Source organism: Carcharodon carcharias, chromosome 5 (assembly GCF_017639515.1).
Source record: "Carcharodon carcharias isolate sCarCar2 chromosome 5, sCarCar2.pri, whole genome shotgun sequence".
In the NCBI taxonomy this organism is placed as follows: Eukaryota; Metazoa; Chordata; class Chondrichthyes; order Lamniformes; family Lamnidae; genus Carcharodon; species Carcharodon carcharias.
Genome location: NC_054471.1, coordinates 34,041,959 through 34,056,494, shown reverse-complemented (window position 1 = coordinate 34,056,494; position 14,536 = coordinate 34,041,959).

Below are 14,536 nucleotides of genomic sequence, written 5' to 3'. Positions count from 1 at the left end.
GAGGCTTTCTTGATTTTCAGCTGTCAAATGATTTTCAACTTCGCTCTGAACTGGAGTGGCGCCAAGGTTGAGCTGGATGAGGTATGAGGTATTGAGGAATGGAGTTGAGAACATTTGAGTTGAAGACAGAGTTTCAGCTGAAGAATTCTTCAATGTCCCTGATGAGCTCCCCTCCATGATTTGCTCTCAACCCTTTCCCACACCACAACACCTCCCCCCACTGATTAAGATCAACGGTGAAATCCTGGAAAAAGTGGATCATTTTTCATGTACAATTGACAAAGGCAGGCATAGATGACAAAGTTTATCATTGCCTCCAAATTGTTTAGCTTAGCCTTCAGACAACCGAGGAAAAGATTATTTTGATGAAAAGGATCTCAAACTCAAGACTAAGGTCATGTTTACCAGGTAGCAGTGAACCCGTGCTCCTATATGCTTTGGAGACTTGGACAACCTGCAGCAGGCACCTCAAAGAATTAGAGATGTTCCACCAGGGTGCCTTTGCAATATATTCCAAATCTAGTGACGAGAAGGGCTGCCCAACAGCAGGGTGTTCTTGCAATCCAACATGCCCAATATTGAAGTAAAAACAGAAAATGCTGGAAAAACTCAGCAGGTCTGGCAGCATCTGTGGAGAGAGAAACAGAGTTAACGTTTCGCGTCCATAAGACCCTTCTTCAAAGCTAAAGAGAAATAGAAATGGGATCGATTTTATACTCTTTAAGAGGGGGTAGAGCAGGTGGAACAAGATAGAAGGTCAAGGGTAGATGGGAATTAAGGAAAGATTTGACAAAGATGTCATGGACACAGGACAAAGGGAGTGTTAATGTTAGTGTTAAAGACTAAAGGTGCTGATAGTGGCATGAAGGAATGGTAGCAAAATGTGGTAATAGCAGGACAAGGGTCAGTGCTCTGTGAAAGAAAACATAAAAACAAGTGACAGATGGCCCTGTGGGGGGGAGGGGCTGGGGTGGTTTGGGGGCTGGTTGGGGGACAATAAATAAATACATACATTCATATATAATTAACTAAATAAATAAATTAAATTAAACAAATAATTAGATTTAAAAAAGTTAAAGATGGGGAGAGAGTTCACGGCCTGAAGTTGTTGAACTCAATGTTAAATCCAGAAGGCTGTAAAGTGCCTTATTGGAAGATGAGGTGCTGTTCCTCCAGTTTGCAGCAGACCAAGGACTGACATGTGGCCATGATAGGGTATTGAAATGGCAAGCGACAGGAAGGTCTGGGTCATGTATGTGGACTGATCAAAAGTGTACTGCAAAGCAGTCATGCAATCTGCATTTAGCCTCCCCAGTGTAGAGGCAGTTGCACTGAGAGCAGCAAATGCAGTAGACCAAATTGAAGGAGGTGCAAATGAAACATTGCTTCACTTGAAAGGAGTGTTTGGGGCCTTGGACGGTGAGGAGGGAGGAGGCCCTAGTATTGAGGTGTGTGCCTGACACCAGACTCCCAAAAGAACTGCTCTACTCAGAACTCGCTCATGACAGGAAACTCCCAGGACGAAAATGGAAATTCTTGTGGGGTGTCCTCAAAGCATCCCTGAAGAGGTCAAATATCTTTGTGACTGATGGGAGTCCCTGGCTTGTGACTGACCAAAATGGAGAAGGTTGGTTTGGGAAGGCACTGAGCACATCGACGTGCAGAGCCAAAGTTGAGTTATTAAAGAGAGCACACAAACCTCTCATCAAGTCACCCACTGAACCCTTCAAACATCATGTGCCCTGTAGGTGGTGGAGTCTTCAGATCGCACACTGGAATTATCAGACATCTCAGAACCTGCCCAAGCAAGTCATCCTCGGTCCTGAGGGGCTGCCTCAGAAGAAGGTTACAACTGTGACTACACTTCAAAACTGTGAAATGCTGTGAAGTCCTTTGGTCATGAAAGGTGATACATTATGCAAATTCCTTCTTTCTTTTCTTGTGTTTATTTGTGCGCAGAATCCAGCGTGAGGAAAACAGCACAGTAGTGAGGAATTAGGGGATATCAGTCTTTACCTGGTACATACAAGAGGCCTCACTTCTGCAGTGTGATGCAGTCACTACTTGTCTCATACAGATCTGTTAAGTTGGACACCGAATACTCAAAGACAGCGATCCCTTGCAAGCCCAATGTGAGAGAGACATACATAGAATGGATATTACTGACAACGTTGAAGAAATAATCGGATGGTGTGAATGGTGTCCATCGGTCTTTCTGGACATGTGCTCAGATAGGCGGAACAACTCTCCTGTTTCATAGAGTAACACAGGAGGACACAATTAACCCATCGTATATGTGCCAGCTCCTGAAAGAGCTACCAATTAGTCCCAATCCCCTGTTCTTCTATAGCCCTGCAAATATTTCCTTTTAAAATAGATGTCCAATTCCCTCTTGAAAATTACTACCAAATCTGCATTACAAATCATGACAACTTGCTGCATAAAAAAATTCTCCTCACCTGTCTTCTGGCATTTTTTTTTTGCCAATTACTTTGTATCTGTGTCCTCTCCCACTGGTTCCTCCTTATTTGCTCTGTAAAGTCCTTCATGGTTTTAAACCCCGCCATTAAATATTTCCTTAATATTCTCGGCTCAAATAATCCAGCCTCTTGTATCTATGTTGCGATCTTTGAAATGAAGGACTACCTTGATGTAGCAGGAATTCACCAAGACTCCTCAACAGCATCTCCCAAACCCACGACTACTGCCATCTAGAAGGACAAGGGCAGCAGATAGATGGGAACACCACCACCTGGAAGTTCCCCTCCAAGTCACTCACCATCCTGACTTGGAAATATATCGCCGTTCCTTCACTGTCGCTGGGTCAAAATCCTGGAACTCCCTCCCTAACAGCACTGTGGGTGTACCTACACCACATGGACTGCAGCGGTTCAAGAAGGCAGCTCACCACCACCTTCTCGAGGGGAATTAGGGATGGGCAATACATGCTGGCCCAGCCAGCGAAGCCCACATCCCACGAATGAATAAAAAAAAGCTGGCCTTTGATGCAGGGCAGATTGTCAGCAAACTTCCATAGAGCTTGCACGGCTCCTTCCTTTCCCATCATGCACACTTCCCTCGCTCTTCCCACACATCCAATTTAACTTCTTTATTTCACTGAATAAGGATTTGTAGCTAAAAACAAAAAAACTGCGGATGCTGGAAATCCAAAACAAAAACAAAAACAGAATTACCTGGAAAAACTCAGCAGGTCTGGCAGCATCGGTGGAGAAGAAAAGAGTTGACGTTTCGAGTCCTCATGACCCTTCGACAGAACTTGAGTTCGAGTCCAAGAAAGAGTGGAAATTATTTCAACTCTTTCTTGGACTCGAACTCAAGTTCTGTCGAAGGGTCATGAGGACTCGAAACGTCAACTCTTTTCTTCTCCGCCGATGCTGCCAGACCTGCTGAGTTTTTCCAGGTAATTCTGTTTTTGTTTTTGTTAAGGATTTGTAGCTGATAGGTTACCATAGTTTTAGATAGTCTTCTTTATGTAGGCAAATGTAACAGTCCTTTTGTATGCAGCAAGATCCTACAAACAGTAAGTGAGGTAAACTACATTTAATCTGTATTTTTGGTGGTGTTGGCGAAGGGAATAATATATGGGCCGAATCGCCAGGAGAATTGCCACGCTCTTCTTCAAATAGTGCAGTGGAATCCTTAACATCTACCCCGGGCTGTGTTCCCGCCCAGGAGTAAAATCAGGATTCCAGCGGGGTCAGCTGCAGAGCTCTGCAGTGGCCATACTCCCATGTAACAAGTTTCCACAGCCTTCTGTTTTGGTTTGGCAAGAGTGGTAGTAACAACTTGATGTGGAGGTTACATCAATAACCAGTTTAGTCATTTTTCAAAAATTAAGACGCTTAGGTGAGAATCTGAGGCCCACAGTTGGGAGAACGCTGAAAAGAGCAGGAGAGGTAAGTGGTTGGACAAACAGAGAGCTTGAGCTTTAGAAGTGGGTTGTAAGGCTGGGCAGGGGGAGCCAGAGAACAGGGAAAGATTGAAAGAGTCCCCCGGTTTTGAGATTCTAAGAATGAGTAAGAGTGGGAGCTGGTGTGTTGAGGGTTGACTTTAACAGACTGAGCTAATGGGAGATGGAACAATGTGTAAAAAAAATGCATAGCCCTGTTCACAATCTCTGAACAGCTCAAAGAGCTCTCCTGATTGTGAAATTATTTTTCAAGCATTTTCACTGTTGTAATGTAGGAGACTCAGTAGCCAAGTTACAATGAAATCACAAACAAAATTGTGATCATGACCAGGTAATCTGTTTTTAGTGACGTTGCTTGAGTAATAAAATACTTACCACAATACGGAGGAGAACTCCCTTGTTCTTTTGCTATGATACTGGGGGATCTTTTATATCCACCTCAGAGAGCAGGTGGGGCTTAACATATCATCTGAAGGACTATGTAGCACTCCCTCAGCCCTGCACTGGAACATTTACATGGATCACGTGTTCAAATCTTTGGAGTCAGACTTGAACACATAACCTTTAGGATCAGAGGTAAGAGATGCTGCTGCTAAGGCACAACTGACACTTACAGGCCTGTATCCAGTTCTGAGCTGGGTTACTGAAACATCAAGCTTGTAGGGAACAGGTTACTTTAGCTTGTGCTGATACAATGGTGGGCAGTGACAAGGCAGAAAACTCTGGCAATCAAGTCCCATGACGTGGGGTTTCATTTGCAACATTAGAGAAAATAACAGTCCAAGTTCTCCAAAAACATGATTTGAAATGTTGTACAATTTACATCCAGAAAAGAAAAATGGAAACTCAATATAACTTTGTTCCCAGGCTGGTCCGTTTATTAACAGAATACAGCCTGACTACAAATAGTCTGATCTGACAGGACTAGCCAGTAATATAAAAACAGATTGTAAGAGCTTTTATAAGTGTGCAAAAAGGAAGAGAGTAGCTAAAGTTAATGTTGGTCTGTTAGAATCGGAGACAGGAGAAATTTTCATGGGGAATGAGGAAATGATAGAGGCATTGAACAAATATTTTGTGTCATTCTTCACAGTAGAAAGCACAAGCTTCATTCCAGAAATAGACGTTAAAGTAGGGGCTAAAAAGAATGAGTAAATTAGGGAAATTAATGTCAACAGAGATAAAGTACTTGGAGAAACTTAAATGTTATGTTAGGTGGATGGTAAATTCTAAGCTGCTCAAATCCCAAAGGGAAACTTGAAACCACTGCTAAAACTACCACAATTTCTAAATCCCCTAGTTAATTTAACTCCCAGTTATACTTTCATTAAGGCATCAGTAAGTTGCACAGATTTTTAAGACCCAGGCAAAATGACAAACAATACCCTGAACCAATTGAATTCAAAGTGAGTTTTCTTAATTTCAGTTCTTTGTAGGCAGCAGCTTGAGGCTTAGATTCTGGAGGCTTTTCACACTTGAAAGATCTTAGAATTCCTTTCCATGCACACAACCTTTATCCATATTTTCCCCTTTGAATGTAAATTCCCATTGTTTCACTATGCCTTTGGACTTTACCTCTCTAATGATAAAAAGTAAAATGAATAGTAAACTATGATGAATAGTAAAAAAACACATTATTTCTTAACTTCTCCAATCTGGATGAAACATTTCACCCATCCTTTGAATTCAAACTAGCCTGGTTTATTTAAAAATGCAAATGTTCCCTTTACACCTATGTTTACCTACTTAACATTTCAAACCTAACTTATCTTCTGATACATCAAAGCTTTCAGACAAGCTGTCTTTAATTCAATTAAAGCACACACACACACACACACACACACACACACACACAAACACACAGACCCCACTATTACAATAAATTCCAATAACATTATGAAAATTGTTATATCTTCCTGGCATAAGGGATGAAAATATAACAAATCTCCGGAGCATGATAACCTACATCCTATTGTTCTAGAGACAGTTGCAGAAATAGTGGATGCACCTGGCTGTGATTTCCCAGAATTCATTGGATTTGGGAATGGTCTCATCAGATTGGAAGTTGGAAAACGTTACTCCGCTTTTCAGGAGAGGAGGGAGAGAGAAAACAGGGAACATTAGTTGTTGGGAAAATGCCGGAATCTATTATTAAGGAAGCATTAATGATGCACCTAGAAAGCATAGTATGATTAAAGCAAGTCAACATGGTTTTACTAAAGCCAAATCCTGTTTGACAAATTTATAGGAGTTTTTTGAGGATGTAACTAGTAAAGTAGATAAAGGGAAACCAGTAGTTGTTGTATAGCTGGATTATAACTGTTTTCAATAAGGTGCAAAAAAAAGGTTAATAGGCAAGATATGTGCATATGGATTTGGAGATAATTTATCAGCACAGATAGAGGATTGGTTAACAGATAGGAAGCAGAGATTGGGCATAAACAGGGAATTTTCAAGTTGGCAGGTAGTGAATAGTGAAGAACCACTAGGGTCAGTGCTGGAGCCTCAGCTATTTAAAACCTACATTAATGACTTAGATGAAGAGGCAGAGAGGAACATATCCAGGTTTGCTGATGATACAAAGCTAGGTGAAATGATAAGCTGTGGGGAGGACACGGAGGGGCTACAGAGAGATATAGATAGGTTAGGTGAGTGGGCAACAAGATGGCAGTTGGATTATAATGTAGGGACATGTGAAGTTATTCACTTTGGTTGAAATAATAGAAGAGCTGAATGCTTTTTAAAGGTAAGAAACTTGTAAGTGTTGATGTTCAAAGAGACTTGGAAGTGCTCGTAAAAGGAAAGCAAGAAGTTAACATATAGGCACGGCAAGCAATTAGGAAGACTAAAGGCATGTAGCTTTTATTGCAAGGGGATCATTTGAGTTATACAGGGTTTTGGTGAGACCACATCTAGAGTACCATGTGCAGTTTTGGTTTCCACACTTAAGAAAATATATACTTGCATTGGAGGTGGTACAGCGGAGATTCATTAAATTGGTTTCTGGGATGAAGGGGTTGTCCTGTGATGAGAGGCTGAGCAAATTGGGTCTATTTTCTCCGGAGTTTAGAAGAATAAGGGATGACCTCATTGAAGCATACAAGATTCTGAAAGGGTTTGACAGAGTGGACACTGAGAGATTGTTTCCGCTGGCTGGAGAATCTAAAACACAGTCTCAGGATAAGGGGCCGACCATTTAGGACTTCGATGTGGAGAAATCTCTTCACTCAAAGGGTTGTGAATCTTTGGAACTCTCTACCTCAGAGGGTGTGGGTGCTCCATCGTTGAATACATTTAAGGCTGGGATAGACAGATTTTTGGTCTTGCAGAGAATCAAAGGATATAGGGAATTGGAGGGAAGTGGAGTTGAAGCCCAAAATCGACTACGATCATATTAAACGGTGGAGCAGGCTCAATGGGCCATGTGATCTATTCCTGCCCCTATTTCTTGTGCTCATGTGACTTTAATTTAGCTTTGAATATGAAAATGAACCGGTTCTCATCTTTTATGGAAGACCAGTCTCACAGTAAGTCCCACTTCTCTGAAACCTGGTTCATGTAATACTGGTGAATCAAGTGTGGGAGAACTTAATTGCTCCTAATCTTTTTTTACTGAGACATATTTTGTGGTGTCGCTTGGAAATCCAACTGGTTTTATTCACTTTCACATTGATGAAGTCACTGGAGAATAAAATGGTGCCTCAGTTTAAAACAGCTTGTGTTTATATTGCATTTTGAACATAGTAAAATGTATTGTTGAAAAAAGAGACGCGTTTTCCAATTTGACTCTTCTTTGGAACAGGCAAAGAATCATTTTGAACTTGGAACCTTAGCTGTATTTCTCTCCCCTCCTCTGCTGCCAGACCGGCTGAGTTTTCCCAAAACTTTCTGTTTTTATTTTGGAATTGTCAAGTCTAAAGTTAACAAAAGCTGAAGGTTCCAGCAGTCATTGAACTGCGGCATGGGTAGAGGTGGGGAATATTATGGTGGTGGAGGTCAACCATCTTGGGGATGAAAAGGCTAAAGGGTTTGAAGCTTAGCTCAGGGTCAGATTGAATGCCAAGGTCTGGTTTATAGTGAGACAGTGAACAGGGAGAGGGACTGAGCTGGGAGCTGGGGAATGGCGTTTTAAATGGGGAGATGAAAACAATATGCTTCCCAATGTTTTTGGGAGGCAGGGAGTAGGGCTAACTGGGTTGCTCTTCTAAGGAACAGATGCAGACCTGATTATGATTGGTCTGTTTCTGGAATGCGCTATTCTATGATTTACTAACATTTCAGCTCATCTGATACTGACATCAAACAAGCAATGCAATAACTCAAAGGCAGTGGAGTTGTCGAGAGAGGGGATGTGACAAACACATTGATCTTTTAATACGGTCCTCCCCTATTCACCATTTTAACAATTTTTAGTCCATTTAGGATAAGTTGGCCACATATTATTTAGAATTAGCAAAGGCAAGCTTCGCAGGAAAATGTTAACTTGGTCAGCCATGGACCAGTTGATGGCAATCCTGGCTCTGATTCAGAAAGTTGAGGATTCACGGTCCACTGCAGGACTTGAGCACAAAAATCTAGGTTGACACTCCAGTGCCACACTAAAGGAGTGCTGCAATCTCGGAGAAGCAGGTGAGATGTTGAATTGAGGACCTATACGCTGCCTCAGCTGAACATAAGAGCTCCCAAGGCACTATTTCACAGAGGAACAGGAGAATTATCCATGGGATTCTAGCCAATTTTATCCTTCAACCAACATCATTAAAAACAGGTTATCTGGTCATCATCATATTGCTGCTTCCGGGAGCTTGCTGTGTGCTAATTGGCAACCTGTTTTCCTACATTACAACCGTGACCACATTTCAAAAGTACTCCATTGGCGGTAAAGCCCATTGGGATGCCCTGTGGTTATGATTAGCACTATATAAATGCAAATCTTTCACTTTCGTTTTTAAACTTGTCTGTATTAATATCGCACAGTGAAACCTCAGTGTCTTGCAGTTTTTCCCCTTATTATTCTGAAATCAATGGTACTAGTGCTAACTGGAACCAGTCCGAGCAATGTGCGAGGGAGATCATGTTGAAAGTAAAGTTCCACTGAGAAGGCTAACCCAGCCATGACACATGTCAGAAATTCCACTGGCACATGATTTTACAGATGTTTTAAAATGCTGTGATAAGAGATAGCAGGGGGGGATGTGGAGAAAATCACAACACAACACCATTAGGATGGCGACCCCATTTCCTCCATGCCTTTTGCGAATGTAAAATTAATTAAAAATAGGAAGAACATTTGTAATGAAAACACAAATGTTGCAACCACACACAGCAAGTCAGGCAACATCTGTGGGGAGAGATACTGAGTTAATGTTTCTAGTCAATGACTGACATGAAAACATCCTTTATATTAAATAATTCTTTCTGACTGCACTGGCTGTAAAACATGTATGTATGTATTTATGAATGTATCTATGTATGTATGAATGAATGTATCAATGTATGTATGTATGTATCAATGTATGTATCAGTGTATGTATGTATCAATGTATCAATGACCTTAGGGGAATGTGAAGGAACCATAGCTTCTGTCCCATTAGCAGAGCATCAAGATAAACACCCAGGGTATTCAATGAGGAGAAAAATCATTAAACTTGGTCAATGGGGCCCTGGCTGACAGAAAATTCCTAGACATTGTCTAATCAAGTTATGATTAGAATCCACCAGCCATGACAATGTTTGAATTACTGGTCAGTTGGAGAGGGATGGTCATGTGACAAACCAGCCCTTTTGTGTGTTTTAAGCATAAACTTCCTCTGTAGTACATGACAAACAGCCAAGACACTGAAGGAACAGGCCCAAGTGAGGCCCTTCTTTCTCCCTCTTTCTCCACCCAACTTCCAATATTTTGAACCCTGTTTGCTGACTGTGACTAATCCAGGCGACCAGCTCTCTCAGGGGAAGGAAGAAGGGACATGATGGCATGGGGAACTGGATGAGCAGGGGAATGCTGGTGACGCTGTGGGTGTGGGGGAGGAGTTGCTGTCCAGACTACGGGAGCGAGCCACTGAGAGCTGAGCGAGATGCTGCCCATGAAGGACAAGGGACAACGGCCTCAAATACAGGAATGCCCTGTAAAATCCAAGACAGTTGGTCACCTTGAGTGAGCCTTTTTAAAGAATTCAAACCAGCACTACTCTTTCCAGAAGAACAGACAAACCGTCTGTCGGCATCTTTAAATCACCACAATGCCGGAAACATCCAGACCACCGAGTGAAAGCAGCAGGACCGCCAAATTCAATCTGAAGTCAGCCAAGTCACCAATCTCCACCAGCAGTATACCCCTTTAAACACACTGGGTTCGAACTTGCTGAATCTATCCTGCCTCACCCTAATCTATTTGTGTACGTGCGAACTTCGAGTGCCCGTATGTGTGTGTGTGTGTGTGTGTGTGTGAAAGTCCGAATATATTTTATTGTAGACTTTCTTTGTTAAAACTCAAGGAAACCTGTCCGATTGTGTCTTTTATAATCACAGCGCGTAAGCGGTTAAACACTCACTGAGTTGGCAAGTCTATGCTTTTCAAGAAAGCCTGTTCATGTCAACAAGGAGTGGGAAAAAAGGAGGGGAGCCATCCAATGCTCTCCTCATTGGTTCGTAACAATAATCTTTCATCAGAAATGGAAGGTGCTGGCAAAAGACAGCTTTAAGCAAGTGTAAAGTTGCTGCCTAACCTGCTGAATGCTCCCAGCATTTTCAGTTTATATGTATCAGACTTCCAGCATCTGCAGCATTTTACTTTTGAAGTAGTATTTATAATTGGCAAAGGAAATATGGCCAGGATTTTACAGCCCCTCCCGTCCGGCGGTGTATTACCGCCCCGCTGAACTAACGGAGATTTAAATGGCTTGCCGCATCTGCTGGGGGGGCCATCAAATCCTGGCCCAGATTTTCAAAAGACAGCTTTCAGGACAATTAGATACTTCAGGCATTTTCGTCAACAATCACTGATAAAAGGAATAATCCCTTAAAGAGTTAACTCAGGCCATCGCTCCCTCAAAGCTTTGTTTGTACTCAATGTGTGCACCATAAGTCACCATGGAAAGTACAGTGGAGTATCTTCTCAGCTGTGTAATCAGGTCTCTCTCAATTATATCTAGCTAAATGTGAATCCCTGCCGAAATGTTTTTTTAAAAATTCTCTCAGGTGATGTGGGCGTCACTGGCAAGGACAACATTTGTTGCCCATCTCTAACTGCCTTAGAACTGAGTGGCTTGCTGGGCCATTTCAGAAGGCAGTTAAGAGTCAACCACATTGCTGTGGGTCTGTAGTCACATGCAGGCCAAACCAGGAAAAGATGGCAGATTTCCCGCCCTAATGGACATTAGTGAACCAGATGGGTTTTTACAACAATAGATGATAGTTGTCACTGTCACTATTGCTGTTTTGCTGTAGGAATACATCTACATGCATTCTGATGTAACTTTAGAGGAACGTTATGATTTGAAAGCGCTGAGTGCTATCTCTACACTGCATGACCAACTGTAGAAATAGAAATTACAGCATGGGAGGAGACAAGTAGCTTGCCCTTTTCCTGTAGATTGAAAACAACCTCCTTTTTGAATACGTAACCAATTCCCCTTAAGTACTGCCTCAACAGCCACTTGTGGTAAAGGATTTTGTATTCTAAATATCACCTTTGTGGAAAAAAGAATCTAGCTAATCCCCTCCATTTTTCTCATGAAAATCTTGGGGAGGACTTTTCCCTTGTTGGGCAGGCCTGGTGGGAGCAGGTGTGTAAGCCGACCGCTGCCCGTGATTGAAGCCGAACCGTGGTTTCACACTGGACTGGCCAATTAAGCCCGCCCAGTGTGAAATGCTCAGTGCTGCTTGTGTGGAGCTGGGGGCGGGGGGGGGGGGGGGGTGGGGGGGGGGGTTGCGGTGGGGTGCAGTGGCAGGGGAGTGGAGGGTGAGGAGGGCGAGCGTGAACATGAACACGCCAGTGCGCGCTTGAAAATCTCCCTGAGGCACATCAAAATAAAAGAATTAATGTTTCTGAAATGTTATAAAACATGTCCGCTCATGCATCACATGAGCAGGGACATGTCATTAACTGAGTTTTAAAATTTTTATTTTATTTTTTACGTGCTGCTGGGAAACCTCATTCCACCCATGGATGGAAAAAAATGCAAAGGCCGCTTGGCCTTTACGCCTGCCCGCCAACCATAAAGCTGGACGGGCAGCGAAAAATTTATCTTAATTACCTTTTTAAGGGCCTCAATAGGCCTTTTAATTGTCGGCGGGCGCGCTGCCGACTCTGGTGCCGACCGAACTAACACGCCAGTGCACAATGAAGTCGGGATGCACGCCCGACATCATCACGCGTTATTTTACGCTCTGTCGAGTCGTGCGTGCACCTGCCCGCCAAGCTAAAAGTTCTCTCCCTTGAGTGGACGTCCTCTCGTAACCAGCCAGTGGAAACAATCTTTCTCTCTAATTATCCGATGAACCGTTTCAGAATTTTGAAAATCTCAGTTAGATTCCCCATTAACCTTTCTGGCCAAGTTGAAAAGAAGCCCATTTCAGAACATTTCTTCACAATTAGAACCTCTCGCTTTTGCTCTTATTCGATTGAATCTGCAGAGAACCTATACCGTGGTTGTAGCTTCCTTCCTGCTTTACAATCATTCCTGTGAGGCACTTTGAGACATATTACCACAGCAAAGGCGCTATCTAGCTTCAAATTGTTGTCGGTATTAGGATATTGCTCTTTATTCCAAACATGCTAAGTCGCATTTCTGTGTATTAGTCACCCATCTTCCTACTCCATCAACTCCACCTGGGCCTTCCTGCAATCTCTTGTATTTCTCATCACCATTTTTTATGCTTCTGATTTGGTGTTATTTGATGTCATATCTATTGTCATGCCACATCATTTATATAAATATGGCACATTATCCTTTCAGTCTGAAAAATATCCATATACCTATACATTTGTGTCTGGCCCGTAACCATCCTTCAATCAATTCCACTACATTCTCTTAAATAATACCCCTCTTCATTTTTTTGAACAAGCGTCTTAGGAGATACATTATAAAAATTCTTCTGAAATTCCACATATCATCCCTGGGGCAGAATTTTTCAGTCGGCATACAGGGTCAGGCCCGGCTCGCCAACACGTAAAATGACGCGCGATGATGTCGGGCATGCGTCCTGACATCATCGCGCTGTCTTGCAGTGTTTCGTTCTGACACCTGTCAATATGCAAACAGCCTATTAAGGCCATTAAGGAAGTGATTCAGCTAATGGCTAATGCTGCCCGCCCAACCTTCAGGTTGGCAGGGAGGTGAAAAGGTCAAGCGGCCTTCGCGTTTTTTAGGAAACATCATCCATGAGTGGAATGAGGTTTCCTAAAGCTTCTATTAAATTAAATTTTAAAAATTTCCTACATATAAAAACATGTCCCATCTCATGTGAAGTCACATGAGGGGACATGTTTAAATACATTTTTAGTCCACAAATTTAGTCTTTTCAGCAGCGATTCAATCTCCCTGAGGCAGCGTGCCTCAGGGAGATTGAAGTGCTCTTTCGCGTGCATGCATGCCTTGATTGGCCTGCCCCCGCCCGCTCCCTCTGAGCCCGCCCACCGCCTGAAAGGTTCGGGCCATGGTTTCCTCAGAAAAGCTTTATTAAATTAATCAAGCATGAGCTGCCCATTTCTTAAACAAAATAAACACAGAAAATACACAGCGTGCCAGTCACCGATGAGGGAGAGAAGAGATGACTTGTTGCCTCGGATCTTGCAACTCCAATTGCTGGTCCCACGATCCCACCGGAGGTCATGACCCCCAGTTTGGAAAGCCCTGGCATACCACGCAAATCCATGCTGACTGGCACCATAGAAAGAAAGGAATTCCTTGGTGTAAAAAAGGCAACTTGTCACAGATGCATTTTCATTTACAAAGCTCAAACTTACGCATTTGGTCAATGTCAGTTCAGTTTCACAACATAAGAACATAGGAATTGCTGGAAAAGAAAAGAGCCGTATCCACCTAGTACATCTTCCACTATTCTGGTAGTTGTATAATAGAATGATGAAAGAGTTGTTGACTAATCATAACAATCAATCTCTGTGGGGTTGTGGTGGGGGGGGTGGTGGTTGTCCTGTCCTGCTCACGGGCCAAGATTTTCTGGTCCCACTGGAAGTCTGTGGACTTTTGGCTCCTCCTCCAAATTTTCCGTTCCCACCCTGATAGTTCCCTCTGCGGGCGGGATCAGTAAATCCCAGCCTATGGATTAGTCTACAACAAACCCAAACATAACTTTTATGGTCTTGGGTAAATAAGTTCATTGGCCAACCGAACTCTAACTGCGCGCCTTCCTATGTTCTCTCCAGTTGCTGCTTGCAATCAATAATGGGGAGCTGCTGATATAAGAATAATCTGATGGTTTATTGAGACTTAGTGCAGAGCACCAGATCATAGGTGCTCACTCAGAAACCTCCAGAAACCTCCAGAACTAGGCTTACAGTTCTCCACCCAGTTGCCCGTGCTGTACAGTGATTCGTCAGTACTGTCACATGATCAGTACAATTGCATTCTCTTAAAGGGA